Genomic DNA, 6,000 nt, shown 5'->3' with positions numbered 1-6,000 from the left:
CAAGAGACATGGGGAAAAAGAAAAGTCTCAAGACAGCAAAAAAAACCAAAACAAACAAACAAAAAAAACCAAACCAAAAAATCTAAACAGCTAATGGACATGCACAAGACCCATACACTTCCTAAGTAACTCTGACTGCCCCAGGCTGAGGTTAAATAGAGCTCCAGGGCCCGTGGGTGGTGTGGAGGCTGCAAATGAAGCTGGTCATGGCCATGGTTTATTCATGCCCTCAGAGCCTGGCACCAGGGATATCTCTGAGGGCAGAGACACCTGCAGCTGGGCACCTTGTGGAGCCCTTTCCTGCTGGATTACAGCTGGGGTTACAGCTGGGATTACATCTTTCCATCCAGCCACATGAGCAGAACACCTCAGCAAAGGTGACTGAGCCATAAATGTGACACAAGCTCCAAAAAGCCCATCAGGAGCCCTCAGAAATGCTCAGATGCCTTGTTTTCACATATGACAAACACTCTCCTTCACCTCTCCTGCTGATCTCAGAAATGTCAGGGGTGGTTCCCTTCAGCATCACCCCCTTCCAGCTGCAGGGCTTGCACAGTGCTCGGTGATGGGCTCAGGACCCTCAAGTCCTGGTGCCACCTCAGCCCCGAAGAGCAGCCCACACACCTGTGTCACCTCCCTGGAAATCATCTAATCTGTGGGGAATGTGACTGGAAGTTAAGGAACTTGGAAATCCTGGCGTTTTACCTTCCCAAGTGCCTGTTTTTACTGCAGGCCAGCAGGGAAGTTCTGCAGCTCTGACGCCAGCCGATGGCTTTGGGGATATTATCTCTCATGAACATTAATACCCACAGGCACACAAAGGCATGTGGCTGGAAGGGAAAGAGTCCCACCCAAGGAAGGAAGGCTGTCTTCTTTTTATGCATTTACACTAAAAACGGATTCTAAATCCAGCTTTAGGAAAGGTCAGTTCCCATGCAAGCATCCATGTGAAGCTTCCGTGCCCTCAGGAAGGATCATGGGCTGTGACATTGCTGCCAAGGGGCTGCTCAGGCCTTCAGAAAACCTTGGTTTGTGTGAGACAGCAAGGGAGACTCTACAGTGAGCAAAACTCCTCTTGCTGGGTCACAAAGCCAGCGTTGTGACAGTGTGAGCTGTCCCAGGAGTGTCCATGGCATTGAAACGAGTGGTGACTTCACATTCCAGGGACATCAGCACTGGGAAGGGGCAGAGCCAAGTCCCAGCTCCCCATCCCCTGACCCAAGCCCTCTTTTGAGCTGTAAGGTGGGCTCCTCATCCCTGGAGGTGTCCAAGGCCAGGCTGGATGGAGTTTGGAGCAATCTAGTCTAGTGGAAGGTGTCCCTGCCCATGGCAGGGGGCTGGAACTGGATGGTGTTTGAAGTGCCTTCCACCCCATTCTGGAACTGTATGAAACAAATGTCTCAGGGACCTCGTGTGGCTTTGGAAACCAGTGAGAGACCTTGTAAGGGAAAAAGCAGCGTGTGAGCTCAGGGCCCTGGCAGTCCCTGGCCAGGATAACTCCTGCCCTTCTCTGGTACGAGGAGATAATTCAAGACTCAGCATGACACCAGCACCAGGCTGCTCCCCCTTGTATGAATCCACACTTTATTTCTTCACCCTCCTGCACGAGGAATCATCCCCAGATGTGCAGACCTGGCCTGAATCCCAGGGGAGCACATGGTGCCTTTGCTTTCCATAACCAATGGATGTGATGCAGGGGGAGAGAGGAACCAGGTTCCTTTTGAGGAAATTTGAGTTTTCTTCAATGGCCCTGGCACCACATGGAATTAACCTCTGGGTCGGGATGTTCTGGAGATGATGCACTCAGAGCTCTTCAAGGCCACTCCTGGTGGGATGGGGGGAAATGCCCTCGAGACCAGCACATTGCCACTTTATTTGGAAGAAAAACAAATTAAATGAGGTAATAATGGTTTGTGTATGAACTGCTGCAGGCCCTGCTGACAGCAGCAGCAATGTCCTGGCTCTTCAGCAGGGCCTCCACAGCAGACAGGCTCTGGATTTGACCTCCTGCTGCAGGAGACTCCACAAGCTTGCCTGGCTTGAGCTGCAAACCCAGGATGAAAGCCAGATTAGGGTCACCACCCCACTGAGACCTGCTGAACTAGCTCAGACTTTGCACGTTCTTACAGTCACAAGATTCCTTCCACCTGCCTCCCCTCTTTCACAGGTATCATTTCCAGCTGAGCTGGTTCTCCCTCCTCTCTGGTCGCAGACAGTGGTGGTGTGGGCCTTTGTAAACCTTTCCTTCCTTAGGGAACACTGCAAGATGCTTGACCAGCAAATGGATAAGGAAATTTGGCCCTCAGGAGATAGCCCCTGTGCCCAGGAGCACCTCTCCTGTTTTCAGAAGGACACATTGACAATGGTGAGGTCAGATTTTACCTGAAGTAACTCAGGAAGTGCTTCTAGCTGGTGTTTCCAGGGGGTTTTCACCTCTGGGAAAGACAGAAGACCCACCAGGACACAAAGTTCTGCTGGCAGTGTGGGAGTGGGAGGGTGAGGTTTGCTCTCAGCTGGAGCGCTCACTTCTGTGCTTCAAAGCCTCTGCAGGCAGACCTCCAGCCTGAACCTCCAAAAATTTGGCTGCTGCTTCTGCCCTGCAGCTCTTGAGCCCAGCTCAAGTGTCGTGGCTGGCTGGGATCCCAGGGATGGTCCTGGAGGGTGTTTTAGTGCCAGTGGCTCCAGCTGGTCTGACAGTGCTGGGGGGAGCTGGTAGGGCAGGGAGTAGGAGAACAGCGCAGGAGAAAGATGTGGCTGTGGTGCTGTTTTGTAATCCAAGGGCTCTCTGGTTTTATTGTAGCTTGGGAAAACCCTGAGGGATGTCTCTGCGAGGAAAATAAAGAGGGAGAGCACCGAGTTGTCAGGGTCAAGCGGCTCCTCGTGTTTCGAGAGCAGGCAGGGCTGAGCCCTGGGCAGGATCCTGCGGAGCAGCAGCACAACCCATGCTGTTTCCATCGTGCTGGGGTGAAGAGAGGCCAGGACAGCCCTTCAGCCTGGCCCCAGCCTCTGCCCCACAGCAGGGAGGAACCAGACCTGGGGTACTGGGAGTGCCCCCATGGAGGGCACAGTGCTCAGCTCCACAGAGCTTTCCACCAGCAATGGGGAAGGTGGCACAGCAGGGGCTCAGGCAAGACCCTCAGCATAGGCAGGCTGAGAACTGCACCAGTTTAACCCCATGGTTCCCCTCATGAAGGTGTTGCTGCCCAGGAAGGAACAGTCCCAGTGCCACAACATCCCTGCCCAGGCAAGATCCATCCTGCTTGTCCCAACAGGGTGAGGCCTGGAGCAGGTCTGAGGGCAGTGAATCCTTTGAAACCCAATATCTGCACAGAAACTGAGGCACCCCAGAGCCCACCCAAGGTCCCACCCTCCTCACGCCACATCCAGGTGTGATCCTGGCTCGCATAAACTCCTTCCCCACCAGGCCATGAACATAAAGCCCTACAGGGCTTAAACCCAAGCAGCCTCCACTCAGCCTCATGTCAAGGGTTGGGATGCTTCTTCCTGGCCCAAAGGGAGTTTTGGGGGCCACCCAGGAGCTTTCATTCCACTTGGTTTTGTCCCTTTCCTGCCCCAGTGTAGCTACAAGGCAAGGACATCATTTGGAAGATATGGGCACGTACCCACTCCTCTGTAAACCTTACAGGGCTCTGCCCACTGCCTCCAGGCCTCAGGCAGTCAGGAATATTTGGACAGACTTGTATTCCTTCCCCCCCAAAATTACACAATTTATAGATAAATGCTTCAGGAGGGTTCATTGCCTTTCCCAGCTCAGGGAGTTGGAGAAGGGCTGAGGTTCTGTACACACCCCATTTTGCATCCTCCTAAAATGCAACGTTTTAGGTGGGAGGAGGTTTTTCTTGTTTGGTTTTGCTGGTTTATTTCACATTTCAACGCTTATTGTTGCATTTGCAGTTGTCATCACACCAAAAGTTTGGGGTGGTTTACATCCCATCTGCCTGGGGGGAAGATTCAAAGCTCAGCCTTTCCTTCAGGAGACACAGATTGTTTCTTTTCCACATCAGGGGTATTTGCAGGGCCTTTTGCTCCCACCATCCCCACACAAATCCATGGCAAATAGGTTTGCCCTGTCCCACAAGCACCCACCTCGTCTCCAGCAGCAGCAGCAGAGGCAGCTCCTCACATGGCAGAGCTGCTCTCCACACACAGCCCAAACCCACCCTCGCAGGAATCATCTTCCAAGACAACTTTTTTCTCCAGGTGTCTTTTCTCCCACCTCTCAGGCTCAAACAGGGATGGGGAGGAAGGCAAAGTGTTAAAGAGATGGAGCAGGAGACCTCTGGGATGTCCCACCTACAGCTCGGAAGGAGGGAGATGAAATCAGATGCTGGATCTTTCCATAGCAAAATGGCCCAACACTGCCAGGAGGGTTTTTTCCACTGTACAGCTACTATAGGCTTGATGACAGGAAAGCTAATTATATCAACATCCTGTTTACCCAGAAGTGTGGAACAGGAGCCCAGAAACACTTGGGCTGTGAGGGCACACTCTGATCCGGTTTCACGACAGAAAAATTTCATCCACACATCCATTTTCTTCTGCTACCTGCTCCCACTGCCCCAAAATTTGTTGGTTTTTCTAGACAAAGAGCCTGGAAAGCAAAAAATGTAATGTAAATCCCTCGTGCAGTTCCTCCCTGAGCTGGGAAAGTGCTCACCTTGATCTTGCTGGAGCACATGGGGTTTATTGGGATCCCTGTAGGTTCCTGCTAGCCCTGCAGAGCTTCCCCCAGGAACACCCTGACCAAGCAATACCCAGCAAAAGCCACCCAGCAAGCCAGGGCAGCTTGTCTCAGTTTCTTTCTCTGTCAGAGCTATATTTAAAAAAATTCCTGGTGCCTTTTTTCCCCCTCCTTGCCCCACACTTCACATCCCTGGTTGGGAGGCAGCTGGGTGTGCTGCAGGGTCCTCTCCTGGTGTGGTTTCATTTTGGTTTCTGCTTCTCACAACAAATTTCCTCACATCAGCCATGGCCCCTGTGCTCATCTGTGCTGTCCTCCCCCAGGGCTGTTTGGTCTGGAGAAAGGAAAAGCTCCAGGGAGAACTTCTAGCACCTTCTAGTACCTAAAGAGGGCTTCTGAAAAACAGGGAGAGTGACTTTTTACATGGACAGGTAAGGATGGGACAAGGGGAAGAGTTTTAACTAACAAAGGAGATATTTAAATTAGATATTAGGATGAAGGTATCCCCTGTGAGGGTGGGCAGGCCCTGGCACAGGGTGCCCAGAGAAGCTGTGGCTGCCCCTGGATCCCTGGAAGTGTCCAAGGCCAGGTTGGACGGGGCTGGGAGAAACCTGGGACAGTGGAAGTGTCCCTTCCTGGGGCAGAGGGGTGGAACAAGAGATCTTTGAAAGTTTCTTCCGATCCAAACCAGTCTGTGATTCCCTAATTCTCTGATTCTACTCTTTTCCAAATTTCCCATCATTTCACTTTTCCTCCTAAGCCTGAAGGGCCATGGGACAGCCCAGGGATAGCAGGACTGGAGGAAGGAGGATGATTTGTTCCTTTTGCCAAAGGAAGGTCCAGTCCTATTTAATGTCAGGCCAAATGCCATGGCCAAGGCTTCAGGAGCTCCCTCTTGTTGCCAGATATTCTCCCTTCCTTCCTTCAGGACAGCTGCAAAACTGAAGTGACCGTGGTTTGTCCCAGACTCAATTATGCATTAGCAAAGCCCAGCTGTATTTATTAACCTGCACCACAGAAATGAACCTGAAAAACAGCCTGAGCCACCTTCCCCCTTCTCTCAAGTCGTCTTTCATCAAGACCATGTAAAGAAGAGGGAGAGGTCACTCCTCAGGCCATCTCACCTGTGCACCCCGTGGAGTACCAAGGTAGGTTAAATCCAGAAGAGGAATGGCAAGGCCTGGCAGTGCCTGCCCAGCAGGACCTGGGGTGGGATGAGCCATCAGGGATTCCTGCTGCCTTCACAGAGAGCCTCAGGGGCTGGCTGATAGCACAGAGAGGGACAGAGGGACAGGAAC

The 6,000-nt window shown here is 52.3% G+C and overlaps 1 long non-coding RNA gene across 1 annotated transcript; it reads right to left on the bottom strand.

The window, feature by feature from the left end:
* Positions 1–1,139: 1,139 nt before the first annotated feature.
* LOC147652862 (uncharacterized) lies at positions 1,140–4,299 on the bottom strand. Its single transcript, XR_015286958.1, has 3 exons — positions 4,108–4,299; positions 2,383–2,825; positions 1,140–1,869 (listed from the first exon to the last, which is right to left on the bottom strand). It is a non-coding gene; the product is annotated as an uncharacterized LOC147652862 (long non-coding RNA).
* Positions 4,300–6,000: the final 1,701 nt, after the last annotated feature.

This window comes from Cyanistes caeruleus, chromosome 5 (genome assembly GCF_971803275.1).
Source record: "Cyanistes caeruleus chromosome 5, bCyaCae1.hap1.1, whole genome shotgun sequence".
Classification (NCBI taxonomy): domain Eukaryota; kingdom Metazoa; phylum Chordata; class Aves; order Passeriformes; family Paridae; genus Cyanistes; species Cyanistes caeruleus.
This window is presented reverse-complemented; position numbering and strand designations above follow the sequence as displayed.